Source organism: Panthera tigris, chromosome A3, assembly GCF_018350195.1.
Source record: "Panthera tigris isolate Pti1 chromosome A3, P.tigris_Pti1_mat1.1, whole genome shotgun sequence".
Lineage (NCBI taxonomy): Eukaryota > Metazoa > Chordata > Mammalia > Carnivora > Felidae > Panthera > Panthera tigris.
In genome coordinates this window covers 27,737,955-27,756,718 of record NC_056662.1, presented here as the reverse complement: position 1 = coordinate 27,756,718, position 18,764 = coordinate 27,737,955, and the positions used below count along the sequence as shown (strand labels likewise).

General features: G+C 51.5%; 1 protein-coding gene across 1 annotated transcript in view; it reads right to left on the bottom strand.

Moving 5' to 3' along the window:
* The window catches only part of FAM110A (family with sequence similarity 110 member A), a 125,266-nt gene that overhangs the window by 41,025 nt on the left and 65,477 nt on the right, over positions 1-18,764 (bottom strand). The gene's annotated exons all lie outside the window — the stretch shown is intronic.

Sequence of the window (18,764 nt, the reverse complement as noted above, 5' to 3'; positions counted from 1 at the left end):
CTCTCTCTCTCTCTCTCTCTCTCTCTCTCTCCCACCCATGCACGCTCTCTCTCTCTCTCTCTCTCTAAAACTGGAATTTTTTTTTTAATTTAAAAATCTCCCACCAATCAGAAAAGCTCTCCACAAAAGCGGCAGAGAAAGAAAACAATTACTGAAAAAACATTAAACCAGACTGTGGCGCACATCAGACAATCCGCCCAAGAGATTGCAAAGGCAGGAACCCCACCCTTTTATATCCTCCAGCAGATATGAGCCTACGACCTCCATGTTCTCAGACGATAACTAGTCCTCAAGGAAGGGTACTAGATGGCCCCCATTTGTCACAATTCTTCCTGAATTCACCTGGCAATTGGGCTAGCTGTCTTTATCTGCGGGAGAAAGAAATTCCTATCTTGGGGCACCTGGGTGGCTCAGTCGGTTGAGCGTCCGACTTCGGCTCAGGTCACGATCTCACAGTTTGTGAGTTCGAGCCCCGCGTCGGGCTCTGTGCTGACAGCTCGGAGCCTGGAGCCTGCTTCGGATTCTGTGTCTCCCTCTCTCTCTTCCCCTCCCCCGCTCTCTCTCTCTCTCTCTCTCTCTCTCAAAAAATGGACATTAAAAAAATTTTTTTTAATTTCTATCTTTACAAGAGGAGACATTTTGCAACCTGGAGCCCAACGCTGATGTTAGGTTCCTACCCTCCCCCAGAGACTAGGTGATGGGACATTGACCTTCTGGATATGCTCTCCCATCCGTAAGAAAAGTGATCCTGGGTGGCAAAACTGGCTAGAGGCATATTCAGCTTTTTCAAAGACTTGAGTACACCTAAAAGGAGCAGGGAAAGAATTTACAAGTTTTCTAGAGTAAATGCTCTAAGGAAAGGGAGAGGGGGTGTCTCCCTCTTTGGCACGAGGGACAATTATTTGTATTTGCCCTTACAAGGGCATTCAGGTTGTTTTCAATTGTTGCCTCCCAGAAAGGATGTTGGAATGGATAATGAGCAAGGATAGGATCTCTCTGTACTGATGCGGAAAAATGGTCCAAGATTAATTCCGCACACAGAAAGGAGATGCGGAAGAATGCGTAGACTACGGAGTTAGCCACGCTAGTACGTTCTGTCTGGGACTAGGTGAGGGGGTAAGTGACCCGGCATTTGGAAAAGGCACCTCCATCTGACCCCCCCCCCCATGGTTTTGCTTTCACCCACCGTTCTTGGAGGTCTTCGGACATTAGCAGCCTTTAAGTGAAGGTGCATGAGTCAGCTCCCACAGTCTCCTCTGTACGATGGGGACAAATGAGAACATCTCTCAACCAGGGTTGAGCCGATAAGTGCGCGTGCTTAGCGCCGCACCCGCAAACAGCAAGCACTCAATAAATGCCTCTAGAAGCTCCCACTTTCTGAGCACCTGGGTGGCTCAGTCAGTTAAGCGTCCGACTTCCGCTCAGGTCATGATCTCACAACTCCTGAGTTTGAGCCCCGCATCGGGCTCGCTGTTGTCAGTGAGGAGTGCGCTTCGGATCCTCTGTCCCCCATCCCTCTCTGCCCCTCCCCTGCTCATGCACGCTGCTCTCAAAAATAAAATAAAAACCATTAAAAAAAAAAAAAGTTCCCACTTTCTGAGAACACCTCTGAAGGATCCTGGACGGCCCTTCTGCCCCTGCCCTCCAGGAGCTTAAACCTCGAGGCTGATGGAGTCACCCGACATCTCTGTGGTCCAACCAGGTAAGTTCCCTGAAGAATGAGCTCAGGGCTCCAGATTCGGCCTGGGGTTGGCGGCAGGTGGGCTTCCCAGAAGATGCCCTGAGCTGGTATCTCCAGGAGGTTGGAGGGAAGGGGGCAAAGCAAGAAAGAGGATGCCTTCCCATGTTTATAGCAGCACTATCAACAATAGCCAAAGTATGGAAAGAGCCAAATGTCCATTGATGGATGAATGGATATATATATATATATATATATATATATATATATATCTACAATGGAGTATTACTCATCAATCAAAAAGAATGAAATCTTGCCATTTGCAACTACGTGGATGGAACTAGAGGGTATTATGCTAAGCCAAGTTAGTCAGAGGAAGATAAATATATGGCTTCACTCATAGGAGGACTTTAAGACACAGAACAGATGAACACAAGGGAAGGGAAGCAAAAATAATATAAAAACAGGGAGGGGGACAAAACAGAAGAGACTCATAAATCTGGAGAACAAACTGAGGGTTACGGGAGGGGTTGTGGGAAGGGGGATGGGCTAAATGGGTAAGGGGCACCGGGGAATCGACTCCTGAAATCATTGTGGCACTTGATGCTAACTTGGATGTAAATTTTTAAAAATTAAAAAAAAAAGAAGAAGGAGGATGCCTTCCAGCCAGAGGAAACTGCACTGGCAAAAGCCATGGGGTGTGAGGCTTCAGCCTGCATTCCAGAACTCACAGGGAGGGCAGCCTGGAAATCCCAGGGGCAGCTTGTGGAGGGAGGGACCTTAGAAGCCGAGGTTATGAAGGCACGGAGGGCTGTGTTGGCCTGTGGTACAGCCACTGTGGAAGACACTGTGGGAGTTCCCCCAAAAGTTAAAAACACAAATACCAGGGCGCCTCGGTGGCTCAGCCGTTTAAGCATCCGACTTCTGCTCAGGTCACGACCTCGAGGTCCGTGAGTTCGAGCCGCGCGTCGGGCTCTGTGCTGACAGCTCAGAGCCTTGGAGCCTGCTTCAGATTCTGTGTCTCCCTCTCACTCTGCCCCTCCCCAACTCACGCGCTCTCAAAAATAAATAAAAAACATTAAAAAAAATAAAAATAGAAGTACCCTAAGATCCAGCTTTCCCACTTCTGGGTATATATCTTAAGGAAATAAAATAAATTATAATAATAAATGGAATATTTCTTAAGTTTATTTATTGATTTTGAGAGAGATGGAGTGTGACAGGAGAGAGAAAGAATCCCAAGCAGGCTCTGCACTGTCAGCACAGAGCCAGATGTGGGGCTCAAACCCACGAACCACGAGATCGTGACCTAAGCCGAAGTCAGATGCTTAACTGACTGAGCCACCCAGGCGCCCCTACACCATGGAACATTTATTCAGCCTTTAAGCAAAGCAAATCTTGCCCTGTGTAGCAACACGGATGGGCCTTGAGGGCGTTATGCTAAGTGAAATAAGTCAGAGAAAGATACCGTCTGATCTCCCTTACATGTGGAATCTACAAAAACTGAACTCCCAGAAACTGAGAGTAGACTGGCGGTTGCTGGGGCTGGTGGGGGCAGGGGGAATGAGGATCTGTCGGTCAAAGGGTACAGACTTAACAGTTATAAGACGGATACGTTCTGGGGATGCAATGTTATAGCAGGTGACTATAGTTAACAACACTGGGCTGTATACTTGAAAGTCACTAAGAGAGTAGATCGTAAATGTCCCCACCACCCACCCACACCCACCCCCACACACAAACGGTAACTACTCGAGGTGATGGATGTGTTAGCCGCAGGAGAGTTTCCCAGGATTCAAGGGAAGCCCCAGCTGACAGCCACAAGGCTCTCGATTCTGCCAACGACCTGAATGATCGCAGAAGCAGATTCGTCCCCAGACTTGATTTTAGACTTGATTTTAGCTCTCAAGTGCCTCCCACCCACACTCTTTCTGGTTTGGTCAGATGCCAGGGCACAGGGCCATTCTTGCAATCACCTGCTGGGGGCCTCCTAGTGCCCTGGGCTCTTCCTGAGGCTTTACTGATTTAATTCTCATAAAAGCCCTGTGAAACGTGCCCTATTATTATCAGTGCTATTTTGCAAGTGAAGAAACTGAAGCACAGAGAGGTTAAGTATCTTGGCTGAGGTCACACTGCCAGCGAGTGGCAGAACCAGGACCCGGACCCAGGCCACCTAGCCTCTGCATCCCATGATCCTTTGCTGCGTCGGAGACAGGAGTCTCAAAACATGCCAGTCAAGAAAACCTTGCCTTTAGATGGGGACTGAAGTGCTTCCCTGGCTTATTGTCTCCGGGTTTGAAATAGAAATATTTCAAATAGAAGTAGAAAACTCCAATCCATTTCCATGACCTCTACTCCATCACCCTCAACGCACCACACACACACACACACACACACACACACACACACTCAAACTCCTCTGGAAGTGGAAAGAAAGGACGAGAAATTAGTGCTTCTGTAGGCAGGATATGATTTACACATACACAGACTAAGGGTGTCATTTTAAGAGGGGCCAACCGTTGGGGCACCTGGGTGGCTCAGTCGGTTAAGCGTCCGACTTCGGCTCAGGTCATGATCTCACGGTCCGTGACTTCGAGCCCCGCGTCGGGCTCTGTGCTGACAGCTCGGAGCCTGGAACCTGTTTCGGATTCTGTGTCTCCCTCTCTCTGACCCTCCCCCATTCATGCTCTGTCTCTCTCTGTCTCAAAAATAAATAAACGTTAAAAAAAAAAATTTAAAAAAAGAGGGGCCAACCGCTTGCCAGAGAGGGTCTGTGCCACCCATCCTCTTACAACTCTTGATTTTGGACTGGGATGGCCTCTCCTGATTCTCTTCATGATGTTCACGGAATAAAGGGTGGAGGAAGTGTCATGGCAAATGTTGATGTTGCCAGGACTCTGCCTTTCATTTGGAAATTGCTTTCGGTTGGAAATTTCCTTGTGTGCAGAAGCCGCTGGCTTCCGGGTGTCCCGTTAAGAAAGAAAGTCTGCTCTATTACAACGGGCAGTGTCCCCTTGCAGGGTTCACTGCTTAGAATGTAAGATACAGGACTGTCTTGCTGGGGGAAGATATTCGAATGAATTCTATGGTGTCCATTCTCCCATTTCTCTCATAGCCATAGAACCCCTGACTTTTAGCGGGGCGGACGGCAGCCCAGAGGAAAGACCACATTTCCCAGGCTGCCTTGTAGCGAGGGATGGCCATGTGACCGCATTAGGACAGAGGGGATGAATAACGCGCCCAACTTCCGGGTTGTGTACTTCCCATTTCCCTCTTCCTGCCCATAGAAATGCAGATGTGATCGCTGGATCTGGAGCAGCCATATTAGACCCTGAGGAGGAAGCTACAGGATGAGATAATACAACAAGACTGTATAGAAGGAGGATGAAACGGGGGTGCCCGGGTGGCTCAGTCGGTTAAGCGTCAGACTCTTGGTTTCGGCTCAGGTCACGATCTCCCAGTTCATGGGTTCGAGCCCCGCATCGGGCTCCACGCCGACAGTGCAGAGCCTGCTTGGGTTTCTCTCCCTCTTTCTCTCTCTCTTGCCCTTCTGTCTCTCTCAAAATAAATAAATGAATAAACGTAAAACTTCAAAAAAAAAAAAAAAGGAGGATGAAACCATGATGATTATGGAGCCACTCTTCTCCCTGGGACCCAGATTTAATGTGGCAGAGAAATAAACTTCTATGCTGTTTAAGCTTCTACAATGTGGGGGACATTTTGTTAGAGCAGCAAAATGCTCATGTTCATTTGCATATTTGTCTCTATATATGTACATATATGCATACGTACACACACATGCACTCACACAAGGAGAAGACTGGAAAGACGTATATCAACACATTAGCCTAGTTCATTCTGGAGAAAGGGATTTCCGCTGATTTTTTTTTTCTCCTTGACACTTTGCTGTACTGTGAATTTTTTTCTCGGGGCATGTGTTATTTCAAAATTCAACAAAAGGGGCGCCTGGGTGGCGCAGTCGGTTAAGCGTCCGACTTCAGCCAGGTCACGATCTCGCGGTCCGTGAGTTCGAGCCCCGCGTCAGGCTCTGGGCTGATGGCTCGGAGCCTGGAGCCTGTTTCCGATTCTGTGTCTCCCTCTCTCTCTGCCCCTCCCCCGTTCATGCTCTGTCTCTCTCTGTCCCAAAAATAAATGAAAAACGTTGAAAAAAAAAATTAAAAAAAAAATTCAACAAAAACAGGGGCACCTGGGTGGCTAAGTCACTTAAGCGTCCGACTTCAGCTCAGGTCATGATCTCACGGTTTGAGAGTTCGGGCCCCATGTCGGGCTCTATGCTGACAGCTCCGAGCCTGGAGCCTGTTTCGGATCCTGCGTCTCCCTTGCTCTCTGCCCCTCCCCTGCTCACACCTGGTCTTTCTCTGTCTCTCAAAAATAAATAAACATTAAAAAAAAATTTTTTTAACTCAACAAAAATAAAAGCCAAAGAAAGGGAAGCTCCTATAAATAGATCCCATTGTTTAAATCACCCTCTGTTGCTTCATATGAGCCTCTATAGGTCACACGCGCACACACACACACACACACACACACAGATTTTATGGAATATTTCGCTTTGTTTCCTGAGGGTTATGGAACTTTTTTTTTTCAGGTGTTCTTTTTACTGAACAAAATGTCTCGAAGATGGTCCCATGTCCCCGTGTATAGGGTGACCTCATTCCTTATAACCAGCCCAACACGCTCCCTGGCTGGGCAAGCCAGGATTTACTGAACAGCCGTTGTTGGACATCTGTACTGTTTCTGATTTGAAGCTGCTGAAAACAACACAGTGATCAAAGTCCTCAGACCTGCCTCTCTAAGCACTTGTGTGAGGCTCTGAAGTCCAACAAACATGGGTTCTAATCTGACTCCCCTGCTTCTTTGCTGTGTAGCCTCAGGCAATCTCCTGTGCACCTCTGAGTCTCCATCTCCTTACCGTAAAATAGGGAAACTAAAGAAGCTTACCCCATAAAATTTTTGCAAGAATAAGGACAAGTAAACCCTACCACTTGCTTAGTGCCTGCTGAGTACTTTTCCAAGTACTTCCTATGAGTTAACTGAACACTCACAACAGGGTGATATGAGGTCACGCTTAGACAGACGCCCTGAAAGTTTTCTAGAAGCTTGCAGCTTCTTTATATTTTTTTTTACTTTTTAAAAACGACTGCATTAGGCTTACCATATACATCGTCACTGGTCAGAATCGACTTCAGATTTATACTAACTTAATGACAATGAGATACAGAACTGTTACTCCTATATAGCTGTATTCCTTCCCTGTTTTTGTACAATTCTTGTTATACACATTACATCTCATGTGTCACCAACCCCACAACATCCTCCTAGGAGTGCTCACTAGCAAGAAGGAAGAAGAAGGGAAAGCAGAGAAAATCATTGGTTAGAGCACCTGCTTCCCCGCAAATCTGTCCTAGCTCAAGAGCTAACAGCAGCCCTCCCTCTAAGTAACTGAAGGAAGTCATTGTCCTATCCTTCCTGATGGCACCTGTGGGCTGACAATGGACACACAGACATGTACCCATGGCTCCCATGGGGCTTCCATTCAAGTGGCAGCATGACAGTTAGGAGTGTGGGTTCTAGTCCTAGACGCCTTGGCTTCAGGCCCAGGCTCTACCATTCACTGGCTGCGTGACCTTGGGCTACTTACCCTCTCAGTCCCTCAGTTTCCTCATCTGTAACAGCAGTACCTATCTCAGAGCATTTCTGGAAGGATGATATGAATTAATGCAGCCAAGGGACTCAGAACCTTATTTATTGTGATGCATAACAGATGTTCAATAAACATTAGCTGTTTTATTATGTAACTTCAGAAATGCCATTGTGTGTGCCCAGAGAGGGAGAGAGAGAGAGAGAGAGAGAGAGAGAGAGAGAGAGAGAGACAGAAGGGGAAACAATATACACAGTGTGGGTGATTCTGCCTGGACATAAGCCCAGCAGTGAGCAAGACACGGGGAGTGTGGGCAGAATCCTGCACATCTGAATGAGAGCTGAATCCAAAATTAGAGTTTGCAAACCTATATAATTGCTGCCACACATTACCCCTCTTTATGTCCAATGCACTCATTACGGCAAAGGACTACATTCAGAAAACTGTACTTTATGGGTGATTTAGAGGATTTTTTTGGAGTTCTATAAAATTGTTTATTTTTATAATTGGCTCCTCACATTGGAACCTGACGCCCATGTTAAATACCCTCCTTGCAGGGACTATATTTCAAAATGATAATAAAAAAATGGGTGAGGATTTTCCCAAGGTTGCTCCGCTGGTGGTTGCGGGGACCAGAATGAGACCCCAGGCTGGGGACTCCCAGTCTAGTGCTCTTTTTAAACTGGGTCCTGGGGGACAGCCTGACATTCTCCCAATGACTCCGATCTCAGCTCCTGGCTCCTCTCTGAGAAGAGGGGAGGGGCGAGTCCAGAACTTGAACTTGAACTCACCCCGACGAGGGTGTGTGGAGTTGGGGGGAGAGGGGATGCGGATGTGAACCCCCGCTTCCCAGCTGGTTCTGTGCGACCTCCCTTGAGAGGCTCAGTTTCTACAGGGAAAGGTTGAGACCTACCTATATATGTACGTATGTATGTAGATATGTATGTATGTGTGATGCACACAGCAGGCGCTCAAGGGCATATTCCCTTCCCTTCAAGCAGGTGGTGGGCTCTGGGTGCAATGTAGCTTTGAGCCAGCAGGTGGCACTACAGCCTAAGAAGCCAGAAAAAGGGGGCCAGAAAGCGGTGTGCCTGAAAGGTGGATCTGTTGGGGTCCTGCAGAGGGCGGGCCATTCAAAGTGGATGTAGGAGTCCAGGCCACAGGAGTGCCTACCCCATGCCCGCAGAGGCAGATACTCGGAGGCTCCCAATCTTGCATAACCAAGGACCAACCTTGAGCCGGATGGAGGCCTTCCCATAAGGCATTTCCTTGAACCTTCACAACTGCCCTATGGATAGTGCCAATAAGGTCCCGTTTTACAAGTGAGGAAAATGAGCCCAGAGAGGCAAAGTGACCTGCACGAAGCCCATGGGGTCACCTCTCCAAGGCTGCCCCACCTATGTAGTGAGGGGCGGGAGGGGGGGGGGGGAAGCAGGGAGACCAGGGAGGAGGCCTGACAATGACCCCGGTGAGTACAGATGGTGACTGTGGACCCAGGTGGTGGCCTTGGAGGTGGGAGGAAGTGTTCGGATTCTGGATATGTTCTGAAGGGTGAGGTAACAGAATTTGATGAATCTGATGTGTGGGCATGAAATTGTCATTCTATGTCATACGATATACTACTTATGTTCCATGATCAGATGCCGTGTAACAAGTGAACTCAAGACTTAATGACTTTCTCTGCACATAAACACCCCGCGGGCTGAGGCAGGTCAGCCAGCGGGGCTCTCCAAGTCTCCCTTCGTTCTTTAGTTCCCGCCAAGCCCTGCCCTACAGACTGGGGATGTTGTGGGGAGCGAAGCCCAAAGGTTCTTGCCCCGTAGAGCTCGCCCCGTGGGGACCCAGACACTAACATGATGTCAGACGGTGACAGAGCAGCTCTCATATCAGGGGACATCAGCAGGCAGCCCCTGGGCCCCGCTCCAGGCCCTTGGGTCTGGCGAGTTAGCTCCTCACAGCATGTCCTAAAAGTCTGGAAGAGTTCCTAGCACTTTCTTTATCATTGTTTTTCCACTTTATTTATTCTGAGAGAGACAGAGCACGAGCAGGGGAGGGGCAGAGAGGGGGAGAGAGACAGCATCCCAAGCGGGCTCCAGCCGCCAGCTGTGAGCCCGATGCAGGGCTCGAACTCAAGCACCGCGACATCATGGCCGGAACTCAAGAACCACGAGATCACGACCTGCGCCGAAACCGAGAGTCGGACACTTAACCGACCGAGTCGCCCCGACGCCCCAAGAGTTCCAAGCGCTTAAAAAAAGGAGACAACTTCAAAATCTAGGTTTACAGCCACGCTTGAAAACCTCACAGCTCCGACCACTGGGGCCTGCTTTCGCCCCTGGCGGATGTCACCCGGAACAGGGCCCCGGGCCCGACTCGCCTTCAGTGGTGACTGTGGATGGTTCAAGGGAAGGGGCTGCTTTCCCTAAGATTTCCTCTCCGAAGACTGGTCGACGCAGGGTGAGGAGGCCTGACCTCCCTGTCTCACAGTGTGACATCTTCCAAAGGGCTGTCCCCCGTCCAGAGTTCCTGATGGGCCTGGCCGAGGCTTCTGTTGCAAACGCCTGACTCCCCGTCCCTCAATCCCCCCAAATCCCAAGAGCACTCCCTGGAAAATCACCTGCCCTCAAACCTCTACGGCACTGTTTCTGCAGACTCCGACCTTCAAGATGGGCACGTGCTTGCCAGCCCCCCAGGGCCCCCCCACCTAGCCCACCTGGCCTTGCCGTTCTGTTCCGTAGCTCCCATTATGTCCTGGCTTCCCCGCGGTGATAACAAAAGAAGGAGCTGACAGTTCCGGGGAGAACCTATTATCGTGCGAGGCCTCCTCCTCTGGGCAACGTGCTCACTTAATCCTCACAATAACCCCGTGATCATTACCCACTCATGCACTCGACCTACACTTTCTCTTGACCTGACAATCCCAGGTGCGGGCGGGAATGCGAAAGGGCGCCGCGTCTTTGCAAAAGTTCATCGGTTCCTTGTAACATTGTAGATCTACTTAGGCTGGGACCCAGTGACTCCACAGCTCGATCTCTACCCGGGAAAAACGAAACCTTCCGTCCGCACGACGACCTGTGCGCCCACGTTCACGGGCGGCATTATTTGCAATCACCGAAGGCTGGAAATGACCCAAGTGCCTTTCAACTGGTGAATGATAAAGAAGGTGTTGTGCAACCGCAGGCTGGAATACGGGGTGGCAATAAAAAGGAACAGGCTCTGATAAATGTAACGCGGCTGAAGCCCAAATGCCTTCTGCCGAGTGAAGGAAGCCAGACTCAAAAGGCTGCAGACAGGGGTGACGGGGGTCGCATAACGGAGACGTCTGTCATGGCTGCCCCAGTGTGCCCCAGTTGGAAGCGGCGGCACTGGGGACGAATGATTTCGGCTGGCGTCCAGGCCGCCCTCGATGTAATCAACACGCTGTTTACTTATTTGGGGGAGAAAAGGAGGCGGGGGTGGGGGCTCTGGGTTCCACTGCTAATAATTAAGCAAAAAAAGTTTGAACACGACAGGAATAAATGAGGTCCCCCTCGGCGGTGACATTTCACGATTCTGCAATTCTGTGGCTTTCAGGCTTCAGAATTCCATGAGGCTGAGGACGCTGCCCACTTTGGAACCCAGAGGGCAGTCTTCTGGGACACTCTGGCTGGTGGGGGGGAGGGCGGGAGGGGGGGAGAGGGATGGATGAAAATAACAGCAGGGGGGAGGGTTCTGACCCCTCTCCCCATAGAGTCCTCGCCCTGTCCCTGGGGACAAGGCCTCTGTCCCTTCCATTCACTCACCCCAGCTGATGCCACACACACCCCCACCAGAAGCCTCCCCACCTCCCCTCATTGTGTGAAGGGCTCAGATGGAGGGACAGCCCATTAACCCCTTCCTGGCCTCATTGCTTCACTCTGCAGCTGTCACACCGCGGCCTCGGGCCTGAGCAGGGAAGAGGGCCCGACAGTTAATCACAATTACAGCGCACAGTGTCAGCTGTGAAGCTGGCCTCCTCCATTGGCTGCCAGCCGGCCCAGGACGACGGGTGACCCGCATCAGCCACGCAGCAGGCTCTGAGACAGGACAGTCCCTTCCTGGTCACTCCCGGGACCTTCCCCCAAAGACCCCAACAAGGTGTCCGCCATTGTCAGGCCTGCATCCTGTAGCTGTTGACCCGGCCAAGCCTCCCACTTGCCCCCAGCACCTCTGCCCACTACTTTCATGGTGGGGTCCTCATGCTGTGGGTCTCCGCTGAAACATCACCTCCTCCAAGAGGCCTTCCCTGACCCCCGGAGTTAAGGTGGCGCTGCTCCCCGTCACATGCCCTGTTTCCGTGTTTTGTTTTATTTTACCGAAGTGTTTGTCGCTACCCATAATTGTCTTGGGAGTTGACTGGCTTACTGTGTATATAGTGTCCCAAGGCTGAAGTTACAAACACCCACAAACCGGGTGGTTTAAGGCAACAAAAACCTATTCTCTCCCGGTTTTGCGGCTGCAAGTTCAATATTAAGGTGTCAGCAGGGCGGTGCTCGGATGCTTCCCAGCTCCTTGCAGGGGTTGGCACGCATCCTCGGTTTCGTCGACCTGTAGGCCCCGCTCTCCAGTCTCAGCCTCCATTGCCACACGGCGTCCTCCTTGTGTGTCTGTGTCCAGATTTCCATCCTTTTTTTTTTTTTTAAGAAGCCTGAGAAGGGGCGCCTGGGTGGCTCAGTCGGTTGGGCGTCCGACTTCGGCTCAGGTCATGATCTCGCGGTCCGTGAGTTCGAGCCCCGCGTCGGGCTCTGTGCTGACAGCTCAGAGCCTGGAGCCTGTTTCAGATTCTGTGTCTCCCTCTCTCTCTGACCTTCCCCCATTCATGCTCTGTCTCTCTCTGTCTCAAAAATGAATAAACGTTAAAAAAAAAAAATTAAAAAAAAAAAATAAAATAAATAAAAAAAAAAGAAGCCTGAGAAATCACAGACACTTTTCTTTTTTAAGTTTATTTATTTATTTTTGGGAGAGAGCGCACAAGTGGGGGAGGGGTGCAGAGAGAGAGAGAGAGAGAGGGAAGGAGAGAGAATCCCAAGCAGCCTCCACACCATCAGCACTGAGCCCGATGTGGGGCTCGAACTCACGAACAGTGAGATCACAACCTGAGCTGAAACCAAGAGTAGGACGCTTAACCGACTGAGCCACCCAGGTGTCCCAGATTTCCCTCTTCTCATAAGGACACCAGCCCATGGATCAGGGTCCACCCTCACCCAGCACAACCTTATACTTGATTACGCCTGCAAAGACCCTATTATCAAAGGTCACATTCACAGGAACCAGGAGTTAGGACTTGGGCATATCACATAATCCCACAATGGCGCGTTTTTATTCTTCATGTTCTAAAAGAGCAGGGCCCTGTTGGTCTTGTCATGGAACATAGTCTCTGGGCAGCAGGCACTTAATTTTAAAACAACATATTGTATCATAGCCTTTGTCCCAAGCCTGAGCTGGGCCTGGGGACAGGGGCCACTGTCAGAATCTCTGGGCAGGAGAAGCCCTCTGTCCGGTAGAGAACGGACACGGAAAGCAAGTTTGTCCCTGAAGATGACTCCCATCTCTTTCTGGGGACCCTTGGGTCCAACTCACAGTCAGCACCAATAAACACGGCAGTCCGGACAGATGAGGAAGAGGGGGGAGTGCAGCAGGACCGTGGGGGCCAGGGAACCAACTCAGACTGGGGACCACGGAGAGCTTCACCAGCAGCTGAGCCTTCTGGGAAAGGAGCGGCTGAGGGAGCAACATGGGCACTAGGGACGGAGAGAGCCTGGCGCTGGGCGGTCTGCCAGTGCTGCCTGGATAGGGCCAGGTAAGGCGGGGACAGCTCGGCCTGAACTTTGCCCTGATGGCAAGGGGGAGCCACCGGGGGATTTAAAGCTGGGGCTTGTCAACATCAAATTTGCACATCACTGATCTCTTCCTTTTTAGTTTCTATTTATGTAGTACATTTACCTGTGTCTTTAAGGGTCAACAGGCACAACAGGATGTGGCAAAGCCTGCCCACCCCCCACCCCACCTCCTCCGGCCACCCTAGCCCCCGACTCCCCTCCTGAGGGCAATCACTGTTACCAGCCTGTCCCAGAGAGTCTATGCAGACACAAGCAAATTTCTTTCCATCTCAAACATAAAAGATAGCCTAATTTACTCGCCGTTCTGCACCTTGCCTTTTAAAAAATATCGAGGTAAGGGGCACGTGGGTGGCTCAGTTGGTTAAGCGTCCGAGTTCAGCTCGGGTCATGATCTCGCAGTTCGTGGGCGCGAGCCCGGCGTCAGGCTCTGTGCTGACAGCTCAGAGCCTGGAGCTGCTTCGGATTCCTGTGTCTCCCTGAGGTATAAACGACATACAGAGAAATGCGGTTGTGTAACCAACACCCAGCTGTGATACAGAACATTCCCAGCTCCCCGAGTTTGTCCATGCCTTCCCAATCAATCCCCTCTATGCCCGGGGGAAGCCACAGGGCCAGCTTCTAGCACCATGGGTTGATTTATTTCACCTGTTCTAGAATTTGATACAAATAGCATCAGTACAGCAAGTTCTTTTTTGTGTCAGCTTGTGTTTGCCCCGCATGCTTTGAGATTCTTCCAGTCAATCTTTCACCCATTTTCACGACAGAGTAGTATCCCAAGACGTGGGCTCATCAGTTTGCTTATCCATTCCCTAGTTGACGGACACTGAGCTGTCTCCAGTTGTTGTCTATTACAAACAACTCTTATGAACATGCGTGTATAGGTCCTTCCGGGGCCGTGTATTTTTATTTTGGGCGGGGGGCGGGGGGCAAGAACCTAGAGGTGAAGTGGCTGGGTCATGAGCAGGCGTATGAGAAACTGCCAGCCTATTTTCCAAAGTGGGATGTCTGAAATACCATTCCCTATCAGGGCGTAGAGCTTGTGCATATGTGTTCATGGCCACAGAGTGCTCCGTTGCATGGACGTCCCAAAATTTGCTTGCCAAGTCCCCTGTTGAAGTTGTTTCCAGTTGTTTGCGGCCGTCAACAAGGCTGCCGTGAATATTAGCCCTGTAGACACGGCACGTGGGTGAGCGCACCCGTAGGGCACACTCCTAGGTGTGGAAGTCTTGAGTGTGACAGAGACGGATGGTTGTGCTGCAATATCCACGCTCCGTGTCTTCCGGTGAGAGAGAACTCCAACTTTTACCCGGACACATGATGCCTGGACCTACACCGTATTTCTCAGCCTCTCTTGTAGAGCTTAGTGTGGCCATGCAACCAAGTTCTGACCAATAGAATACAAATAAAAGTATCACCTGTGACTTCCAGAAAGGGTCTTTATAGGGACTTCCCTCCCTTCTTGACCCCTTTCTCCTTTCTGATGACTGGAAGGCTCTCCATCTGGGATGCAGATGTGATGGCTACTGTTTGAGCAGCCATCTTGGGCCATGAAGTGGCAGCCACATACTGAGGATGGTGGAATAATAAGATAGGAGTCTAGTTCCCCACACTATGGAGCACCATCACCCTGCCAGCCCTAGACTGCTACCTTCAGACTTTATTTACATGAAAGAGAAATGCCTCTACTGTTTTTCAACGGCTACTATGAAGGGTTTTCTGTCACAGCCACCGGGTTATAAATCCCGTGCATTAGTGACTTTGAAAAGTAGTGAGTTTTGCTTTTGGAAAGGTCATTTTGGGGGTTAGAGCGCAGGCAGAGTGAAGAGCAAGTCGAAGGGAGTCAGGGAGACAAGGGGACAGTGGTCAAGGGGGGATAATAAGGTCTGAATCCATATGGGAGCGACTCAGATGCGGGTGGGGCAGCCAAACTCTCCCCAAACCTAAAGGAGAGAATGATAAGCAGGAAATGATCTGACAGGTGTTCCCACCCCACCCCACCCCCACCCACAGCCCACGCTTTCATCTGACCCCAGCCCATTTATCCACCTCAATGCCCGCCTCCCCGTTTGCAAGGTGAGCTCCAGGACCCTCCCCCAGCAAGCTGCTCTTTCCAGAGTGCACCCTACCTGCTCTCACTGCAACCGCTTTGCACCTGCTGAACACTTTTCCGGCAAGGTCCTCGCCTCCTGTGCCCGTCCAGCCCCTCACCTGGCTATTTTCCACTTGTCAGTCACGTCTTACCGGAAACGGGGCCTCCTCCAGGAAGCCCTCCGGGATTCCCTCCCGTCCCGAAGGTCCTCCTCCGGGAGGGGGGGGGGGCCCATCCCGCGATGCAGCCCTTACTCCCGCATTTGCCAGACTGCATTATAATTGTCTGTTTATAAGTCTGCCTGCAGCCCTAGGCTGAGAGCCTTTCGCTGGTGAAAATGGCAGCCAGGAGGGGCCCAGCCCAGGACGGAGCATTTAATAAAATGCGCCCCACTTGCTGGGCCCTGTTCTCAGCACTTATGCTCATTCATGCAATGCTCCGCAGGGCAACACAGCGAATGGGCGAGAGAGTGAACGAATGAATGAGGGAGGGAACGAATGAATGAGGTACCCACCAGGGGGCGACGGCGCTTTGCCACGGAGCCCCCGGCGGCGGCTGCAGAGACTGGGAAAAGCCGCTTCCCCGCCACGCCCCCCCCCCATTCGGGTCTCGCCGCCCCACCCCAGCCCACCCCAACCCCACGAGGGAATCGCCGGGCCCCGCCCGCCCCCTTCCCGCCTCAGATAATTAACTCGAACCAATAAAACGCTGATTGCGGCGCCTTTGTACGCGCCGCCTTGGCATTGTCATGGAAAACGGGGTCCCCTCCCCATCCGGGCTGCCCGCCCCTCCCCGGCCCCCGCAGCTGGCCGGGAGTCGGTCGGAGCCACCTGGACGGGACCGGGGGACCCCGAGCCGTCGGGCGCCCCGTCCATCTGCTCCCCACCCCCACCCGCACCGTCAGCTGCGGACCCGGCCCAGCCCGAAGCCCGCACCCCTTCCTCCCGCTCGCTCCCGCGGGACCCCGGGGCGGGGGAGCCGGCCTCCGGGACCCCGCCTGCAAGCCTGGGCTGTGTCCCCCAGGGACAGCGCGGCCGGAAGGGGGTTCTCCGTCCAGAATAGTAAGGATGATGAGAAGCCAGAGAGTGGGAGGGGAACCAACCGGTGGGAAAGCCCACCCCCCATTTCCAAGCCCGGGACAAGCTCCCAGAAATCTCTCAGACACAGTATACTGGTATCTGAATACATTTTAAAGACATACAGGAAAAGAGTTGCACAGGAAAACAAGTTGCGGGGAACGAACTTAAACAATGCAGTGGGTTCATTGTTCCTCATTCATCCTCCCACCCCCACACCGTGACCGAGCTGGGGGGGGGGGGGGCGGGCGGTATTTCTCCGGAGGGCTTTCTCTACATGCACACTTATAAACGTATCTACGCCACAAGCGCATATACGCACATGTAGGAACCTACGCGGTATCACCACTACCTATCACCTCCGGGCTGCTTTATTCCCCTCCGCAAGGCGCGTGCTACAGATCTTTCCCTGGCACGGTTAACGCAACAAGGCGGTCCCCCGGCCCCGCTTCAGCCTGGGGGGATATCTGCTGTCTGGCCTGAGTGTGTCCCTGACTATCCCTTGCGGGCCAAGGCCCCGCCCTCTGTCCCTGGGCGAAGGGGGCGCTGGGGTCTGTGTGTTCCTCCTGAACAACCTGTGAGGTCGGTGAGCTGTCTTTCGGCAGAGAGAAGGGAACTCATAACACTAGTACTAGTCGCAGTAGTAGAGGTAACCACCGCAAAGAAAAATATCCAAAACCTAGAAGTGAGACCAAAGGAAGTGCATGTGCCCTTTCAATGTCATTCTGAGACGCTGTCTGATCCACCCAGAGAACCAGTCACCTGATTCCCCGGAGACGTACCTTTGTTTGACTTTGCTGTTTATTATTGATCAGACTTCCTGCTCCGTGAAGTTACACTTTAACTGGTGAAAGATGCACAGCTGCAGGGAGCCTGGGGGGCTCAGTCGGTTAAGCGTCCACTTCAGCTCCGGTCATGATCTCACGGTCTGTGGGTTCGAGCCCCGCATCGGGCTCTGTGCTGACAGCTCAGAGCCTGGAGCCTGCTTCGGATTCTGTGTCTCCCTCTCTCTCTGCCCCTCCCCTGCTCATGCTGTCTCTCTCTGTCGCAAAAATAAATTTAAAAAAATTAAAAAAAAAAAAAAAAGACGCACAGCTACAAATGATATTTGTCCCCACGTAAAACAATGCTAACGCTCACGGTGTTGTCGTCCTGTAAGACGTTAACCAGGTTTGTACCTGACTTTGCCATCTTGCCCTCCCTTGAACCAGCTTGACCATCCGGCCGGTTCCCTCATGAATGACTTAAATAAACCCTTGACACAGGCTCGCTATATTTGCGTAAGACCCACGTTTGCAACTTTCTAAAGTAATACTTTGACTCAGTTAACCTTCTTGAAGGCTCACTCCGTGACAGACACCGATGGCTTCACGCGGAAGGAGGGGCTGGAAGGGGCTCTGGGGTGAGGCAGATCTAGGTGTGAATTCTCCTTGCGCCACTGACCCATTGTGAGACTTCAAGCAAGACTTTATTAAGCACCAACTGTGTATCACGTCCGTGCTCGCTGTTATCGCGTATTCAACTCAGATTGCTCAAAAACGCTGCAAGGATGAGATTTGCTTACCGCCTTCCAGTTTGCAGCAGTTTCCTCGTTGAGCCTCGGGGTTCTCAACTGGTAACGGCTGTCTGCCAGGATTGGGTGAAGATGCTTGTGACAATGCTTGAAAACGTAGCTCCAGGGGCGCCTGGGTGGCTCAGTCGGTTAAGCATCCGACTTCGGCTCAGGTCATGATCTCACGGTTGGTGGGTTCGAGCCCCGCATCGGTCTCTGTGCTGACAGCTCAGAGCCTGGAGCCTGCTTCAGATTCTGTGTCTCCCTCTCTCTCTGACCCTCCCCTGTTCATGCTCTGTCTCTCTCTGTCTCAAAAATAAATAAACGTTAAAAAAAAAAAAATTTAGAAAACGTAGCTCCATCAGGAGTGCATCTCGTCACTTGTGGTTCAGCTACAGCATGCTCAGGGAGGGGGAGTCGTGCACCCACGGTCACAAGGTCCCAAAGCCTGGGCCGTCACTCCTGCTGCTTTAGTCGCTTAATATCTCAGAGCCTCCATCTCCGCATCTGTAAAATGGGAACAATAAAACCAGGAGAAGCTGTCGCCAGGAGAAAGCAGATCTGCCTGGCAGAAGGTTCAGCCATCGTGGCAGCTGCAAACTGTTCATTTTGTGGTTGTGTCACACTCTGGAATGTGCTTGTGTCATGTCAGGGTCATCTGAGAGGTATTTTTCTGTCTCCTACCCCCAATAAGGCCAGCCTTTGTGCCCTGAGCTCTCGGCTCTTGTTGGGACATCCTTGGCAGCTTCTTTGTGTGTTCGGGTTTTTTTTTTTTTTCTCTTTCCTGAGATGGACCCTACTCAGGTTGAGGGTCAAAGGCGGTAGGCCCCAGACCTCAGGCTCGGACAC